The sequence below is a fragment of the Cebus imitator genome, unplaced genomic scaffold (genome assembly GCF_001604975.1).
Source record: "Cebus imitator isolate Cc_AM_T3 unplaced genomic scaffold, Cebus_imitator-1.0 Scaffold41, whole genome shotgun sequence".
Taxonomy (NCBI): domain Eukaryota; kingdom Metazoa; phylum Chordata; class Mammalia; order Primates; family Cebidae; genus Cebus; species Cebus imitator.
The window spans coordinates 3,550,951-3,570,306 of NW_016107356.1; the positions used below are offsets into that span (position 1 = coordinate 3,550,951).

The 19,356-nt window shown below is 48.2% G+C and overlaps 1 long non-coding RNA gene across 1 annotated transcript; it reads right to left on the bottom strand.

The window, feature by feature from the left end:
* Nucleotides 1–5,794: 5,794 nt before the first annotated feature.
* Nucleotides 5,795–9,613, bottom strand: LOC108302511. The gene is made up of 3 exons (XR_001824374.1): nucleotides 8,055–9,613; nucleotides 7,503–7,507; nucleotides 5,795–6,337 (listed from the first exon to the last, which is right to left on the bottom strand). It is a non-coding gene; the product is annotated as an uncharacterized LOC108302511 (long non-coding RNA).
* Nucleotides 9,614–19,356: the final 9,743 nt, after the last annotated feature.

Genomic DNA, 19,356 nt, shown 5'->3' on the forward strand with positions numbered 1-19,356 from the left:
TACTGTACAATTGCTTACTAATTGCAATAAGAGAATGTACCTTTACTGAGGCATCAGTCACCACCTGCAGAGGTCTGGCCTGCAGACCCTGACTCAACAACGGATGAATGAATGCGCTCTCACACCACTACAGTGATTCAAGTGGGCTAGGGATAGTCACTGGCTGCTTTCAGAGGGTGAAATGCAGCCCATTGTTCGAGACTCCCTGTCCAGCCACACCTTTATCCCATAAAGATTTCACAGCAGAGGTTCCAAGTCAACACACTTGGCGATAATGAACATGGTTAAAAGAGTGGTTTTACAAATGATAAAATCTTTAGGTTCAGGGCCCAGAGCAAACACCATTAACGGGTAATTCCCCTTTGACTGCGCTGGAGAGGACCATGCAGCACAAAGTTGACAGGAGTAAGCAGAGTAGAGACAAAGGGATGTGGGGTAAACAGACTTAAACCGGGAAAACCTCTTATTGTCCCTGTCCCTTCCCTAACTTAATGGACCCGCTGCCTTCAACCTGTCCCCATAAAACCTTTGGGCCTTCCAAAAGGTTTAAGACTATAATCTATAACTTTCCTTAATATTTCTCTAATATTTTGCCAGCTACCCCAAGTGAATCTCAACACTTCACAATGGACAGATCCAGCTGTTCCCATTATAACCAAGGGGGCACTAAGCATGAGACACAGAGATGTTATGGGAGTAGTGATGCATTACCATGAAGGACTGGTTCCAAAATCCTTAACCTGAACTTCAGTGAGCCTTTAGTTGAGGGACAGAGCTCAGTTTTGTGGCCTAAAGCATATACAACATTGAGACCCCTTCTTTAAGAAAAAGAATATAGCCAGATGCAGTGGCTTATGTCTACAATTCTAGCACTTTGGGAGGCCAAAGCGGGAGGAGTGCTGAGCCCATGAGTTCAAGACCAGCCTGGGCAACCTAGTGAGGCTCTGTCTCTACAAAAACAAAGAAATCAGCCAGGCAATGTGGTGTATGCCTGGAGCCCCAGCAATTCAAGAGGCTGAGGTGGGAGGATCAATTGAACTGTGGGAGTTGAGGCTGCAGTGAGCCGAGATCATGTCACTGAACTCCGGCCTAGGTGACAGCACAAGACTCTACCTCAAAAAAAAAAAAAAAAAAAAAACCAGAATACTGGTAGGCGTGGTGGCTCATGCCTGTAATCCCAGCACTTTGGGATTTGGGAGGCTGAGGTGGGTGGACCACAAGGTCAGGCATTCAAGACCAGCCTGACCAAGATGGCGAAACCCTGTCTCTACTAAAAATACAAAACTTAGCCAGGCGTGGTGGTGCTCGCCTGTAATCCCAGCTACTTGGGAGGCCGAGAAAGGAAAATCTCTTGTACCCAGGAGGCAGAGGTTGCAGTGAGCCTAGATCACGCCACTGCACTCCAGACTGGCCAACAGAGCGAGACTCCACCTCAAAAAAATAAAAAGAAAAATACAAAATTAGATACAAAAGGGAATCTTTATGTAAAACGAGAAAATAAGGTTATAGGTTACAAATCTCAAAAAGGGATCGAATATGAACATTCAAACAGGGATCCAGGCCAGGTGCAGTGGCTCATGCCTGTAATCCCAACACTTTGGGAGGCTGAAGAGGGCAGATCACCGGAGGTCAGGAGTTTAAGACCAGCCTGACCAACATGGAGAAACCCTGTCTCTACTAAAAATGCAAAAATTAGCCAGGCATGGTGGTACATGCATGTAATCCCAGCTACTCAGGAAGCTGAGACAGGAGAAGCGCTTGAACCTGGGAGACGGAGGTTTCGGTGAGCCAAGATCGCACCATTACACCCCAGCCTGGGCAACAAGAGCGAAACTCCATCTCAAAAAAAAAAAATGGGGGAATCATATATGAACATCAAAAAATCCTAGAAAAGAACAATATTTGTGTAAATTAACTGCTTGACACGTCTCTGCAATGCTTTTCTTCTCCCTTTTTGGCTGCATGTTCTTTGCTCTATTGTGTTAAATTGCTTTAGAAGAGGGGCTGTCACCCTAACAGCATGGTCCAGGCCTGGGGCCCACCTCCCACCCCAACTGACTTGTAGATGCTAGGGATAGGCCTGAACATTGCTAATGTTGGGACTCAGGACAAACCACCCAAAATATGGCCATAGGACATCAGAATGTGCCAACAAATACTTCCTTGGCATATTTTGAGCTTTTTAAAAAAATATTATTATTTTTTTTAGATGGAGTCTCGCTCTGTCACCAGACTGGAGTGCAGCGGCATTATCGCAGCTCACTGCAAACTCCTCCTCCTGGGTTCAAGCGATTCTCCTGCCTCAGCCTCCCACCATGCCTTGAAAATTTTCGTATTATTGGTAGAGACAGGGTTTCACCATGTTGGCCAGGATGGTCTTGGTCACTTGACCCCGTGATCCGCCTACCTCAGCCTCCCAAAATGCTGGGATTACAGGCGTCAGCCACTGCCCCCTGCCTGAGCTGGTTATTTTGAGAAACTGCAGGCATGGAGTAGCTGAAAAGCTGTCCTTTTGTAAAGAAAATTCGCATTTACAAAGGAAATCTACATCAGTAAAAAATGTCTATACCAGGCAGAGGGCTGCTTTGAGATATCTCTATCAGCTTCAATGCTGATTCTCTGCAGAGCAGGTCTGCTCACCATGCTCTTACTGGTGTGTGTCACCTCCCACCACAGTAGCTAGTAATCCCAGCTACTCAGGAGGCAGAGACAGGAGAATCACTTGAGCCTGTGAGGCACAGATTGCAGTGAGCCGAGTTTGCACCACCACACTCCAGCCTGGGCGACAGAGCGAGACTCCGTCTCAAAAAAACAAAAACAAAAACAAAAAACCCACAAACAGAATGCTGTATAAACCTCAATCATCTGGCCTTTTGAGCCTCATATTTGGTGTGACTTCTGTGTGTATGCACATAAATAAAATGGTTTTTCTCCTGTTAATCTGTCCACTGTCAGTGTATTTCATAGACTCAACCATCAAACCTTCAGAGAGTAGGAAGTTGTATTCTCCACCACACCAGTCTTTAAACATGCCTTGTGTCTCTAACGTGCGGCCGAGCTGAGAACGCTGGCTGGGCTGTCTTCAGGCCTCCCACGCCTGCTGGGACTTGCTCTGACTCACACAACAGGATAGCAGAGGCTTGACAAGACAGGAAGCCAGCGCCTGGGGCAGCAGCCGGGTCTGTGCTCCCGGAAATCCACATTTGGTCAAAGAGTACTCTTCGGGTTGCTGGGAGCCCTTGGTCTGCTTTGTCCTGCCTCTGGCCGGGTTGGCCTGGTTTCTTCCCCCATCATCCCCCTGCTTCAGGGACTCCTCCACACAGAGCTGGTCTTAAAGCATAAACAAAACCCATGGATGATGGGGCCACAGAGACAGCAAGACCCCGGAGGATGCTGGAGGAAGCTATGACCTCAAAATTAAGCAGAGCATCTGTGAGCTGGATGTTTTATACCCATTAGCAGTCACTCCGCATCTCCCCTGCCTGCCAGCCCCTGGTGTCCATTAATTTATATATAAATTATTTTATATAAAGAGGATAATACAATACATGACCTTTGTGACTGACGTCTTTCATTCGGCATCACATTTTTGAGGTTGACCCGTGTCATAGCATGTATCAGTGCCTCTTTCCTTTATTGCCAAAGAATTTCCACAGTTTGGATATGTCACATGCTGTGTATCTAATTACAAGTTGATGGACATTTGGGTTGTTGTCACTTTTTGGGGTGATTAGAAGCACTATATTAGGGGCCCAGTTTCTTTCTTTTTTTTTTTTTTTGAAACAAGGTCTCACTCTGTTACCCAGGCTGGAGTGCAGTGACATAATCACAGCTCACTGCAGTGCACTTCTGGGCTCAAGCAATCCTCCCACCTTAGCCTCCTGAGTAGCTAGAACTACCGGCATGCGCCATCACAACCAGCCAATTTTTTTTTTTTTAATACAGGGTTTAGCCATGTTGCCCAGGCTCGTCTCAAACTCCTGGGCTCAAGTGATCCACTGGCCTCAACCTCCCAAAGTGCTGCGTGCTGGGATTCAGGCGTGAGCCACCATGCCCAGTCTAGGGGCCCGCTTTTGAATCATAGCAGCCACTTTCTGGAAGGCACCTCATCAGGCATTGGCAGGGCTATGTCCTTCACAGGTTGACTCAGATAACACTCTTCCCAAGTGACTTCTGCTCCAGCCCTCTGTTCAGGCTTCCCTTGGCCCTAACCCCTCCAGGCATCCAGCCTTGTGGGAACCTTGGCCCCTACAGATCTTTTATCAGACCCAGCCAAGCTCTCCCCACCCCTCAATCCATCAGACATCCTCCAGTGACACTGAACTTCCAAGAAAGAGCAGAGGCCAGGTGCGGTGGCTCATGCCTGTAATCCCAGCACTTTGGGAGGCCAAGACAAGTGGATGACCTGAGGTCAGGAGTTCGAGACCAGCCTGGCCAACATGGTGAAACCCTGACTCTACCAAAAATACAAAAAAATTAGCGGGCGTGGTGGCGGGCACCTGTAATCCCAGCTACTCAGGAGGCTGAGGCAGGAGAATTGCTTGAGCCCAGGAGCGGGAGGTTTCAGTGAGCCGAGGTTATGTCACTGCACCCCTGCCTGGGCAACAGAGAGACTCTGTCTCAAAAAAAAAAAAAAAAAAAAGAAAAAAGAAAAGGAAAAGAAAAAAGAAAGAGCAGAGAGGCCCAGTCACTCTTCTCAGAGTCTCCATGGCATCTCTGTAGATTTGTTGGTCCAACATGGAGAAACCCCCGTCTCTACTAAAAATACAAAATTAGCTGGGCATGGTGGCGCATGCCTGTAATCCCAGCTACTCAGGAGGCTGAGGCAGGAGAATCGCCTGAACCCAGGAGACAGAGGTTGCCGTGAGCCAAGATCTCGCCATTGCACTCCAGCCTGGGTAACAAGAGTGAGACTCTGTCTAAAAAATAAAAAAAAAAATAGAATAAAATAAAATAAAAATAGATAACCGGGTGTGGTGGTGTGTGCCTGTAGTCCCAGCTACTTGGGAGGCTGAGGCTGGAGGATCGCTTGAGTCCAGGAGTTCTGGGCTATAGTGCGCTATGCCGACTGGGTGTCTGCACTAAGTTCAACATCAATATGATGACCTCCCAGGAGCGGGGGACCACCAAGTCCCCCACCAAGACCACAAGAAGGGGTGAACTGGCCCAGGTCGGAAATGGAGCAGGTCAAAACTCCCATGCTGTTCAGTAGTGGGAACACACCTGTGAATAGCCACTGCATTCCAGCCTGGGCAACATAGCGAGACCCCATCTCTTGAAAAAAAAAAAAAAAATAGATGTGTTGGTCCCTTTACATAACCCAGGTTGAGGCATCCCCTAATTTCACTCACAGATGCAGCTAAGCCCAGGCCCTTGCTCAGCCAAAATCATCTTGCCAAGCGCCCGGCACCACCATCAGCATCATTTTTAGGTTGCTGGTCATCACCAGTTGTTGGTCATCTATGTCATCTAAGAGGCCACTCATGACGTTAGCCCTTGACGCCAAAAAGGACCTCAAAGAAAATTCCAGCTTTTATTCCAAAAGGAGAAACTGGGCTGAGCTGTGATGGCTCACGCCTGTAATCCCAGCACTTTGGGAGGCCGAGGCAGGTGGAACTCTTGAGCCCAGGAGCTTGAGACAAGCCTGGGCAACCCTGGCTCTACCAAAAAATACAAAAAAATTAGCTGTGCCTGGTGGTGCGTTCCTGTAGTCCCAGCTACTCAGGAGGCTGCGGTGGGAGGATCACATAAGACTGGGAGGTTGAGGCTGCAGTGAGCTGAGATGGCACAGCCTGGGTGACAGAGCAAGATGCCATCTCAAAAACTAACAAAGCAGAAGGAGAAACTGCTGGCAGCCCCTAATCTAGTATTGTCCCGGCTCCACCCACCTTCAGATCCAGCCTCCTCTCCCGGCACACGGCACATGGCACAGGGCACACGGGAGCCCCCTTCTCTGCACTCACAGTGAGGGAAGATCCCCTAGATGGAGAGAGCTGTAGCGTTGACCTCTGCACGCCTTACTTATCTAGAGCAAGAGGCAGGGCCGCTGACTCATCTGGTTTACCCCGGACTTTCCCAGGTCCAGCACTGAAAGTCCCGCATCTGGAAAAGCCCCCAAGTCCCCGACAAACCAGACAGTCGGGACCATGCAAAGCACAGTGCACGGTGCTTTAGTCACAAAGTTGATTCAAGAGGCAGAGGCAGTGGGCCACAGAAAGCACCACGTGACCCAGGCTCTGAGGAGGACACAGGAAACCTGCCCGGGGGTTCACCCGCCAGCAAGCATCAGGGTTGCCTTTCCAGAGGTCAGCAAACTGAAGCGCAGTTGTGACTTGTCCTCGTTTGCAAGACAAGACAGTAACAAATCCATGAAGGGAAGGAGGGTGAATTGAGCAAGGCAGCAGGGCCTGATGTCATTTTTGCGTGTTTTTTTTAAATGATCAAGGTAAAATTCACATAACATAAATTAACCATTTTAAAGTGTACAGTTCAGAGGCATTTGGTACATTCACACTGGTATGCAGCCATCACATGTATCTAGTTCCAAAATACTTTCACTTCCCCGAAAAGAAGCCTGTTACTCAGTCATACCTACTCCGTCGCCCCTGCCCCCAGCCTCTGACAACCACCGATGTACCTTTTGTCTCTCTGGATGTGCCTTTACTGAACATTCCATATTAATGGAACCATTCAATATGTGGTCCTTTGTGACTGGCTTTTTTCCCTCAGCATCAATTTTTTTTTCCTTTTTCTTTGAGACAGAGTCTTGCTCTGTCACCCAAGCTGAAGTGCAGTGGCATGATCTCAGCTCACTGCAACCTCTGCCTCCTGGGCTCAAGCGATTCACGTGCCTCAGCCTCCAAAGCTGCTGGGATGCAGGTGTGCACCATCATACCTGGTTATTTTTTTTTTTTCTTGTAGAGACAGGGGTCTCACTACATTGCCCAGACTGGTCTCAACTCCTGACCTCAAGCAATCCTCCTGCCTCGGCTTCTCAAAGTGCTAGGATTACAGGTGTAAGCCACCATGCCCAGCTTATTGTCCTAAGTTTTTTTGTTTGTTGTTTTTTTGAGACAGAGTTTCACTCTTGCCACCTAGGCTGGAGTGCAATGGTGCAATCTCAGCTCACTGCAACCTCTGCCTCCTGGGTTCAAGCGCATCTCCTGCCTCAGCCTCCCAAGTAGGTGGGACTACAGGCGCCTGCCACGACACCCGGCTAATTTTTGTATTTTTAGTAGAGACAGGGTTTCACCATGTTGTCCAGGCTAGTCTCAAACTCCTGACCTCAAGTGATCTGCCCACCTCAGCCTTCCAAAGTGCTGATATTTCAGGTATCAGCCACCACGCCCAGCTGCCTTATCAATTCTCTATAAACATTTATTAATGAGACGTCAGTTGAGCTGTTTACCTATGTACTTGTTTCCAGAAAGAAACAGGGTGCACCTAGGCCACCCTGGATCTCAGTGAAAGGCCCTCTTCCCTCTCAATAACTAATCAAGAACCTCTTCTATGAAACTTAGAATATACCAAGAAAATCCATTCCGCAGAGTCTTCTTTCTGGGCATCCTGTGCATACGAGCTGAGAGGAATCTGATTTTTATGCAGAGCTGAATGTCATTAAAAGGCTTCGAGGAAGAGTTTCCTGAGCTTCCTTGATGTTCGCGGTGCTTATTGTTACTTTCACACTTAGCTAAGTAAGCTTTGATACTGTGTGGTTATCACATAATAACCACAGGTCCTTTGTCTTCTCTGTCAAAGGTGAAGAATTCGAAGGACTTTAACCACCGGTAAAAGTGTCTTCTCACATAAACCGCATAGCAGCAAGCATCACATGAACCCACTGGTTATTCTCACTAAGTGGGTTGGATACAAGTTACAAGCTGAGCGCGAAGCTGCTAAGACTGGATTGAGCGTAGGGTAGCCAAACGGCAGGACTGAGAAGGGAAATCTCCTCTAACCACCCTTTTCCCATTAGTTCCAACCCAGCCTCGTGACTGAGCCCAGCTTCCCAAGCCTCTCTGATGATGGCTTCAGGTAGTCCAAGCCAGGTTTACCTGAGTGCTTCCAGCCATCCCAGGCTGCAATCAACGCCTTCCTTTGCCATCTGGGCTTTCCCCAGGTTAGTGGAACTGCTTCCAGGAGGGTGGGTCCTGCCCTGTGGGGCGCCTGGAGCAGGGACTGGTCACCAGCATCAAATGCCCAGGGAGGGAGCACAAATACATGACTCAATTTTTAGAGGAGACAATAACCCACTCAACAGCCAGACGTGGTAGCTCACGCCTGTCATTCCAGCATTTTAGGAGGCCGAGGCAGGAGGATGGCTTGAGCCCAGGAGTTTAAGACCAGCCAGGGTAACTTAGTGAGACCCTCGTCTCTCTGCATGTCTTTTAATTTGTTGGGCATGGTGACCCCCACCTATAGTCTCAGCTACTTGGGAGGCTGAGGTGGGGGGGCGGCTTGAGCCTGGGAAGTTGAGGATGCAGTGAGCTGTGATCATGCCACTGCACCCCAAACTGGGCAACAGAGTAAGACAAAAAAGAGGGGTGGGAGACAAAAGATGTGATTATAGAAAAAGAGATTCAAGTGTTGTTAAAGCAATGGATGGCCAAACTCACAGTCGCAAAATGCAAATCAAGCAACAGTGAGATATTTTGAGGGGGGAGCAGTTTCATGGGCAAATATTACCCTGTTTAATATCCTTGGTACCAGTGAGGTTGTGGAGAAAGAATGTGCTCACTAGAGCTCCCTGAAGGAAACCTCAGCACATTTCCTGGACTTGAGGCCCCGAAGCCGGATTCCTGGATCTTCCAAGGATTCTGCTACCAGTGACCTGACCTTCCATAAATTTGTTTTCTGCTTAAACTAGCTAGGGTGGGTTCTGTGGTTTCTAACTTGACCTCTAACACAAGGCCTCTGAGCTTCAGTTTTCCTCCCAGGCGAGAAGGGGATACTGCTCTCTTCTTCACAAGTGGGTTGAGAGCTTTTCCCAAGACAACATCTCAAGTACAGGTGTTCACTAGATGTGTGTGGTTATCAGCACCTGTCTACATCCCCTTATCTGGGAAGCTCAGGAGCCAGAAATGTTTCATGATTTGGTTTTTTTGGCTTGTTTTTAAGACGGGAAGGGGTCTCACTATATTGCCCAGGCTGGTCTTAAACTCCTGGCCTCAATAAATCTTCCCACCTTGGCCTCCCAAAGTGCTGGGAATACAGGCGTGAGCACCCAGCCTAATTTGTCGTTGTAGAAAGGCGATATGGTACAGGTGATATTAGGTAGCATGCTCAGCACGTTGTGGGCAGCACCCTATAATCAAACCACTTATAATTTTCTAGGGAAGGTATACCCATTTCCCATTTAATGGAAGAATTAAGGACTGTATCTAGCTTGATATTAATTCAAGTCAGGAGTTAAGGAAAAGTTTGTGATTTTCAGAGCTCTTTGGATTTTGGAGCTGTGAGTTGAGATTTATTTTCCCATTACCTAAATATTTGATTCTGTGATGTTTGTTCTTTTCATTTTGCTTTTGGTTTGTTTTGTTTTTGAGATGGAGTCTCACTCTGCTGCCCACGCTGGAGTGCGATGGTGTGATCTTGGCTCACTGCAACCTTAGCTTCCTGGGTGCAAGCGATTTTACAGCCTCAGCCTCCTGAGTAGCTGGGATTGCAGGTGCCTGCCACCATGGCTGGCTAATTTTTGTATTTGTAGTAGAGACAGAGTTTCACTATGTTGGCCAGGCTGGTTTCAAACTCCTGACCTGAAGTGATCCTCCCACTTCAGCCTCCCAAAGTGCTGCGATACAGGTGTGAGCCACCGCACCCAGCATGATACTTTGTTTTAAAAATCCTTCAACACAGGACTGGAGTATGACACCTGCCCCTTGGCTTATCTTCTTTTCTTAGCAGTACCAGTGACCTTCAGCCTGCGGCAGGTGAGCCTCAGGTAGTTTATGACATCACTGGGTTGTTGGCCTCTCCAAGCCCAAAGTGACACTAGCATTTCTCTAGGCCTTGAACTACTTGGGGGTCAGAGCCACCAGCATTGAATAGGCATCAGTTTTACGTATGGGTCCTGAACTGATTTCCATGGGAGGAAATACCAGAATTTCCAATTCAGATCAAGGGAGGGACATTCCTAGGTTAAATTTCTTACTAAGGTTCTCTAAGAGGTCACATCTGGGTATACAGATGGACTGCTACTGCAGCAATCAGAAACTGAGCGTTTTGGGCCTGGCGCGGTGGCTCACGCCTGTAATCCCAGCACTTTGGGAGGCCGAGGCGGGTGGATCACGAGGTCAAGAGATCGAGACCATCCTGGTCAACACGGTGAAACCCCGTCTCTACTAAAAATACAAAAAATTAGCTGGGCATGGTGGCGCGTGCCTGTAATCACAGCTACCCAGGAGGCTGAGGCAGGAGAATTGCCTGAACCCAGGAGGCGGAGGTTGCGGTGAGCCGAGATCGCGCCATTGCACTCCAGCCTGGGTAACAAGAGCGAAACTCCGTCTCAAAAAAAAAAAAAAAAAAAGAAACTGAGCGTTTTGCAACCTTATTTTTAAGGTGTCTGCATAAAGTTTTTGTCCATGTTTTCACAGCTTAATTGAGGTATAACTGGTATATATTATGCTGTGCATGTTTTAAATATACATTTTAATAAGGTTTTTGCTTTGTTTTGTTTTTGTTTTTTGAGATGGAGTTTCGCCACCACACCTGGTCTTGATAAGTTTTTAACATATGTGAAATTATATGTAATTGTATGGGTGTGCTGTCTCACACCTGCAATCCCAGCACTTTGAGAGGCCGAGGCCAGCGGATCACCTGAGGTCAGGTTCGAGACCAGCCTGATCAACATGGTGGAACCCCATCTCTAATAGAAATACAAATATTAGCAGGGCGTGATGGCACATGCCTGTAACCTCAGCTACTTGGGAGGCTGAGACAAGAGAATTGCTTGAACCCAGGAGGCAGAGGGTGCAGTGAGCCGAGATCACACCATTGCACTCCAGCCTGGGCAACAAGAGCAAAACTTTGTCTCAAAAAATAAAATAAGAGAAAGTAAAAATTTTACCCCTTTAGCAAGCTCTTGCTTTTAAAGGACAAATCCAGTTGCTTGACTTTTTTATTTTTATTTTTTAAATGAGCAAACTAAAGTCAAAAGAGAGTCTAAATTCCATAGCACCGACAAGCTTACATATAATGAACACCACCCTATTTGTAAGTTTCTATCTGCCACTTCAAAAAGAAGCCAAGGTGACACAATGTGGTTGTGAGCTAACACAACTCCAACTTGGATGCTGATCTGCCATGTTGGCTTCTGACTAACCCAGTTCCAGAAATGCCTGTAAACATTTCTACTCTACCGCTCCTTGCATAAGAGTATGTACTTACGGTAAATCCTGCCCCTAGGTCAAAACAAGCTTGATGTTATCACACAGTTTACAGGCTGTGACACACATAAATCACATTCTTGTCTTTTCCTGGAAGGTCACCTCCCTGCAGAGCACACAGCCCTTTCCCTGTGGCATACAAGCCCAGGGTCTGGGGGTAACAGTGGGAGATATACCCATCTTGTGCCCAAGACCAAGCTCCTGTCTGTAGGTTGCCTAATAAACTACCCTTTTCTGACAAACTGGATTTGTCTGCCACGTTCTTTGGTTTCTCAGCTCCTTTTGCAAAATTTGGGGGTGACTTTGCATACAGGGCCCCAGGTTGTTTCCTGGAACAGAAAAAAAAAAGGAAATTAATGTGAAAACTGTTGAAATCCAAATAAAACCTGAAGTTTAGTTAATATTAAGATGCCAATACTGTTTTCTGGCTTTTGACAAATGTCTTAGAAATGTAAGATGATCGAGTGCGGTGGCTCGCATCTGTAATCCCAGCACTTTGGGAGGCCGAGATGGGCAGATCACTTGAGGTCAGGAGTTCGAGAGCAGCCTGGCCAACGTGGTGAAACACCATCTCTACTAAAAATACAAAAATTAGCTGGGCATGGTGGCGCACACCTGTAATCCCAGCTACTCAGGAGGCCGAGGCAGGAGAATCGCTTGAGCCCAGGGGGTGGAGGTTGCGGTGAGACAAAATTGCACCACTGCACTCCAGCCTGGGCAACAGAGTGAGACTACACTGCTACCGTTTGGGGGAAATGCTTGTGGGTGGGTAGCCCGTACACATCTGAGAACTCCCTGCAAAAAAGATCCTGTCTCCTTCCCCATTGTCACCTCCATATAGGAGTTTCCCTGCCGTAGGCTCCAAGGTTGGAAGGCTCGTCCAGAAGGAAGGGAGTGGGCCAGCAGGCAGGGAGGCTGGTTGGGAGGGTTCTCCAGGGAGAGCCATCCCTCCGCACCTTATTGGTCCAACCCTAGGACCTGGAAAGTTGGGCATGGAGCCTTGTGTAGCCATAGGCGAGGGGGACCCAGATGCCTGGGACCTCAAAAGATTCCAGGAGTAGGGAGCCTCGAACAGCAGCTCCACCTCCTTTGGATAAACTGCTGAGTGTAAGGTCTCTTAGGCTGACTGACGGTGCCATGCACGCCATACCTCTGTGACCTGCATGGACAATCCAGGTAAGTTCCTGGAAAATCTGAAGTAACTGGAAGACCATGAAAAGGGGAGGAAATGATCAGCCCCTGGGCACCTAATTAACTTTGAGACATTCTCTATTGCTCTTTATTGCTGCCCCAATTGATAAGGCAGTTGGACTTTGTAACTGACCTTGGTCAACCTCGTGACTCCAGACCCTACCACCAGCTCCCAGCTTGCAAAAACTGCCCAAACCTATAAAACCAACTCCTAGCTCACCACCCTCCACTGACTCCCCTTTCAGACTCAGCCTGCCGCACCCCGATGAATAAACAGCCATGTTGCTCACACAAAGCCTGTCTGGAGGGGTCTCTTCATTCAGCGGGCGTCTTTTAACACTGAGCATCTCAGCTGTGCTCACGGCAGATTCAAGGCCAGCCCAGCCAGCCCTCCACACCTTTCCCAGGCTTTGTCCAACCACAAAACCCTGGAAAGTTGGGCATGGAGCCTGATATAATTTGACTTAGATAGCAAAAGCGATTTAATGGTTATTGTTTCCGAGTGCTGTGAAGAAACGTACAGCAGTTCCCAGCTACTTGGTAAAAGACACACCCTTTAGGCTGAAAAAACGAATCTAGGACAGGAAGTGCATGATGTTTTTAGTAAATCAAATCTGCCCAGTGATTGATCTCACTTCCTTTTATGTGATACATTGTACTTGCAGATAATTATCAAGCTCTTAAGAGCTAGGCTGGGCAGTGCGCATGTGAAGTTCTAGCTACCTGGGAGGCTGATGTGGGAGGATTGCTTGGGCCGGTTCACCCCTCCTTAGGCAACCTGGTGGTCCCCGCTCCCGGGAGGTCACCATATTGACGCCAAACTTAGCGCGGACACCCGAGGCATAGCGCACTACAGCCGAGAACTCCTGGGCTCAAGCGATCCTCCAGCCTCAGCCTCGAGTAGTTGGGACTCCAGGCACACGCCACCGTGCCTGGCTAAGGCGGGCTTTGACTAAGCTAATTTAACAATGCACTAAATTTAACAAGAAAAGGGCAAAAACCAGCCCTAGGACGTGTAGCCGTGCAGGGACCACAGGCCTGCAGATTTTGAGAGGAGGGGAATGCTGGCATGGTGGCTGCCTAGGGCCGCCAGGCTCGGGGTGTGTGTCATGTGTGGGGGCAGGTGATTGTCTATGCACACTCGCACTGGGCAGGAGTGAAGGGGACAGGCCAAGATGGAAGTGGGGCAAAGAGTCCAAGTGTGGGCGACGGGGAGTCTCGGCCAGCGAGAGGGTCCCAGCCTGGAAAAGGGGGTGCGCAGAAGTAAAGAGAGACAGAAAGGTGGGGTCTGGAGGACTGACTAGGCAATGCCTATGCAGCAAGTGTATTTGTGTCCAGGGTTCCAATATATACCTTTAGATTATAAGGATTGACGTCAGTGCACATTACGTAAGCTATACAATAAGGGGAACAGAAAGTTGCAAAAAGCAAATGTCAGCAGAGGGGGTACATAATCACGAGTCATATAGGTAAGCAGGTGATATACTCTATCATTGTTAACAGAACATGTGGTCACAAGGATAACAATCTAGAAATGTCACAGGCTAAGCTATAAATCTTTATCTGAGTATAGGAATATCATCTGGTCCTCAAAAGGCTATACTTAACTTGGTCAACAGAGTCATAAAACCCACTCCTCAACAGGAACTGAAAGAGCACACACATCCATTACCCGGGGTCACTGTAGTCAGAAATAGAGGCTGACATTATTCTTATTCTTTCCGTTCCTACTTCCCCATAGCTCAACTGCCTCCAGCAGGAAACTGTGTCTGGGATCAAGCTCACGCACAGTGAGGCCCAACACTGGGGGGCTTCACACGGGAGCGTTCCCCACATCCAAGGTCCAGACACTGAGAGCTGCCACCTATCTGTCCAGTGTCATTCTGTGCAGCCCCTGTGGTGGACCAAATAATGACCCCCAAAGATGTCCACAACCTCACCCCCAAAACTTGTGAGTACGTTACCTTCCGTGATAAAGGGGAGTTGGCAGATGTGACTAAGCTAAGGGTCTCAAGATGGAAAGATGATCCCGGATTAAGGGTGGGCCCCCTGCCATCACAAGGGTCCTCACATGGGGAAGAGGCCGGCAGAAGGGTCCAAGGAGGAGGGATGGTGATGGAAGCAGGGATGAGGGTGGGTTGAGATGCTGCACTACTGGCTTGAAGATGGAAGTGGGGAGCATGAGTTAAGGAATGTGGCTGGGCATGGAGGCTCACAACTGTAATCCCAGCACTTTGGGAGGCCAAGGTGGGTGGATCACCTGAGGTCAGAGGTTCAAGACCAGCCTGGCCAACATAGCAAAACCCCATCTCTACTAAATTACAAAAACATTAGCTAGATGTGGTGGCATGTGCCTGTAATTCCCACTACTGAGGAGGTGGAGGCATGAGAATCGCTTGAACCCGGGAGGCAGAGGTTGCAGTTAGCCCAGATCACGCCACTGCACTGCAGCCTGGGAGACAGAGTGAGACTCCATCCCCGCCCCCCGCCCCCCACCAAAAACAGAATAAAGGAATGTGGCAGCCTCTCTAGAAGCTGAAAATGTCAAGGAACAGATTCTCTCCATAGCCTCTGGAAGGACCACAGCTCTGCCAATCCATTTTGGGTTTCTCTCTTTCTTTCTTCCTTCCTTTTTTTTTTTTTTTTTTTTTAATCTGAGACAGAGTCTTGCTCTGTCACCCAGGCTGGAGTGCAGTGGTACCATCTTGGCTCACTGCAATCTCTGCCTCCTGGATTCAAGAGATTCTCCTGTCTCGGGCTCCCGAGTAGCTGGGATTACAGGCATGCACCACCAGCCTTCCTTTCTTTCCTTTTCCTTTTCTTTTTTTTTTTTTTTTTTTTGAGATGGAGTTTCACTCTTGTTGCCCAGGCTGGAGTGCAATGGTGTGATCTCAGCTCACCGCAACCTCCACCTCCAGGTTTCAAGTGATTCTCCTTCCTCAGCCTCCTGAGTAGCTGGGATTACAGGCATGTGCTACCATGCCCGCCAATTTTTTTTTTTTTTTTTTTTATTTTTAGTAGAGATGGGATTTCTCCATGTTGGGCAGGCTAGTCTCGAACTCCCGACCTCAAGTGACCCGCCCTCCTTGGTCTCCCAAAGTGCTGGGATTACAGGCGTAAGCCACCGCACCGAGCTTCTTTTTCTGTTTTATAGATAGGGTCTCATTCTGGACCCAGGCTTTGGATTACATGGAACTGATGTCCCTTTCTTTTTTATAGATTCTCGCTCTGTCACCCAGGCTGGAATGCAGTGGTACAATCATAGCTCACTACAGACTCCAGCTCCCTGGCTCAAGTGACCCTCCCAACTCAGCCTCCTGAGTAGCTAAGACTGTAGGCGGGCACCACCACACCTGGCCGGCTAATGTTTCATTTTTTGTAGAGATAGAGTCTTGCTATGTTGCCCAGGCTCTTCTCAACTCCTAGCCTCAAGTGATCCTCACATCTCAGCCTCCCAAAGCACTGGGATTACGGGCATGAGCCACACACCCAGCCCCGTTTGGGATTTCTGACCTCTAGAACTACAAGAGAATAAATTTTCGTCGTAAGCCACTAAATTTGTGGGGATCCGTTACAGCAGCTATAGGGATCTAATGCAGCCTCCAAGAACCAGGGCCCGGCCAGGCCTCCATGGGGTGCACTGGCAGAAGAGTCTGGCTCACCCATCTCCAAGCTGGGCATCCTCATCCTGGTTCCCTGCATCTTGAGAGTCCCACATGGAAGGGTGAAGGCCCCAGCAATTCAGAAAGCCCCGTGGAAGTCATTCATGTGCTCCCAAGCTTTCTGAGAAAATGAAAACATCAGGTTTCTTCATTTGCGGCTAGTATTGCACCCCGTCAGTGTGGCAATGCAGTTCTGTCACCAGAAATGCTGACTGGCAACTTCTGTGTGGTTGTAAAACAGGGACTGGATTCACTGAGACTGATTCCTAGGGTGTGGTTACACTGCGGCAAGGCAAGCACAGACGTTTTGATATCGGGACTGTTGCTGTTTCCTTAACAATCTACACGAAATGAGTGCCCATCGGGCAGAAGCCGGCAACATCTTCACTTCTGTCTCTCACATCTCTGTTTTATGGACTCTTTTTAAAATATATATATATTTATGACAGAGCGAGGTGGCTCATGCCTATAATCCCAGCACTTTGAGAGGTTGAGGCAGGCAGATCATGAGGTCAGGAGTTCAAGACCTGCCTGGCCAACAAGGTGAAACCCCTGTCTCTACTAAAAATACAAAAATTAGCCGGGCATGGTGGCAGGCGCCTGTAATCTCAGCTAAGGCAGGAGAATCACTTGAACCTGGGAGGTGGAGGTTGCAGTGAGCCAAGATCACGCCACCGCACTCCAACCTGGGCAACAGAGCAAGACTCTCAAGAAAAAAAAAAAGACTGAAAATTCTCCCAATAGAGCAAGAGCATTCAAAAGATGCTGGACAGTCAGAAATCAAGATAAATGGCCACTACCCTTATCTCTAGATGTGTTATGAGGGTTGGCAGAGCAATATATACAGCACAGGGCAGGATGTCAATAAAAGGTAACTCTTATTAGAGGATATGGGCATAGCTCCCTGCTTGCCCACAGCCTTGCAGTGGCTCATCAGATGCCCCATGGGCCTCCTCCTGGCTGTGGCTTATAGCAGTGATCCCCAACCACTGCCTATGAGCAGGGGGTGAGTGACGACGAAGGTGTTATCTGTGTTTACAGCGCTCCCCATTGCTTGCATGCCCCCCTGAGCCCCGCTGCCTGTCAGATCGGCAGAGGCATTCGCCTCTCATAGGAGCGTGAGCCTGCTGTGAACTGCACACATAAGGGAGCTAGGTCACACACTCCATAAGACTCTAGTGTCTGATAAGAATCTAGTCACTGTCTCCCATCACCCCCAGAAGGGGTCTTCTAGCTTCAGGAAAACAAGCTCAGGGCTCCCACTGATTCTACATATGGTGAGTTGTATACTTACTTCATTATATATTACAAAGTAATAATTATAGAAATAAAGTGCACAGTAAATGGAACGTGCTTGAATCATCCCGAAACCATTCCCCTCTGCTACCCCGGCCTGGTCCGTGGAAAAATTACCTTCCACGAAACTGGTCCATGGGGCCAAAAAGGTTGGGGACCCCTGCTGTACAGCAGCTGCCGCCCAGCCTGAGCCCTCAGTTAATAAATTGCTTCTACTCATGCCCAGCCTGCCAGGCTTTTCCTGGAAGTCTGAATGAACTCAGAGTGCAAAATTATTATTATATTATTATTATTTTATTTATTTTTTATTTTTCGAGGCAGAGTTTCCCTCTTGTTGCCCAGACTGGAGTGCAATGGCATGATCTCGGCTCACCACAACCTCTGTCTCCTGGGTTCAAGCAATTCTCCTGCCTCAGATTCCTGAGTAGCTGGGATTACAAGCATGCACCACCATGCCCAGCTAATTTTTGTATTTTTAGTAGAGACAGGGTTTCTCCATGTTGGTCAGGCTGGTCTCAAACTCCCGGCCTCAGGTGATCCACTTATCTCAGCCTCCCAGGGGCTGGGATTACAGGCGTGAGCCACTGTGCCCAGGTATTCCTATTATTATTGAGACAGGGTCTTGCTCTATCACCCAGGCTAAAGTACAGTGGCATGACCATAGCTCACTGCACCTTCGAACTCTTCGGCTCAAGCAATCCTCCCATATCAGCCTCCTGAGCAGCTGGGATTATAGGCATATGCCACCCTTCCCAGCTAATTTTTACTTTTAAAAATTTTTTGTAGAGACGAGGTCTTGCTATGTTGCCCAGGCTGGTCTCCAACTCCTGGGCTCAAGGGATTCTTCCTGTCTCAGCCTCTCAAAGCACTGAGATTACAAGAGTGAGTCAATGCGCCCAGCCAGAGGGCAAATTTAAACACACATACAAAATGATAGGCTCTTAATCCTTCGAGGGAATGGGGATTGGTTTGAGTTTTTCTGAATCACAAAACCCAAGAGGATTCATTACACGAGTCCTGTCCTGAGAACTCATGAAGAAAAGTCTCAGGCCTGGACTTTCCAGTTACTGCCGGCAGCTTCCCAGGTCCTGGGCTGTGGCCCTGGGGTTGTGGGTGCTTTTCGTACATACCAGGGTCAGGAATATTAAAGTTTCATCTACCTAAAGTGTAGGAATCTCCTGTTTTTCAAGGAGTTAAAACGGAACTGGAATATTTTTTTTCTCTGCTTGTTGTCTCTTGACAAATTTCAGGATATCTGCCGGACGCAGTGGCTCACGCCTGGAATCCCAGTGCTTTGGGAGGTTGAGGCAGGTGGATCACATGAGGCTGGGCATTCGAGACTAGCCTGGCCAACATGGTGAACCCCCTGTCTCTATTAAAAATACAAAAATTAGCCAGGCATGGTGGCGGGCACCTGTAATCCCAGCTACTTGGGAGGTTGAGACATGAAAATTACTTGAACCCAGGAGATGGAGGTTGCAGTGAGCCAAGATTGTGCCAGTGAACTCCAGCCTCGGCGACAGAACAAGACTGTCTCAAAGAAAAAAAAAAATAAATAAACACTGCTCTCATTTTTTATCTTTGGAAATCAGAGTTATCACGCTTTCTTAAATTTGGGGGTATATGTGGTTTTAAAAAAAAAAAAAAAATCAGAATATCATTCATTCCCTGTTCTCAGGAGGAAGGAAATGTGGAGTGCTGTATGTGTAATCGTTACTCTTGTGGGGGTCCCAGACAGGAGGCAAAAGACTAGAAAAGACTAGGTACTACTGGAAAGGTGTTTTATGTTGGCCCCACTGGGGAAGTAGAAATGCAACATGTGT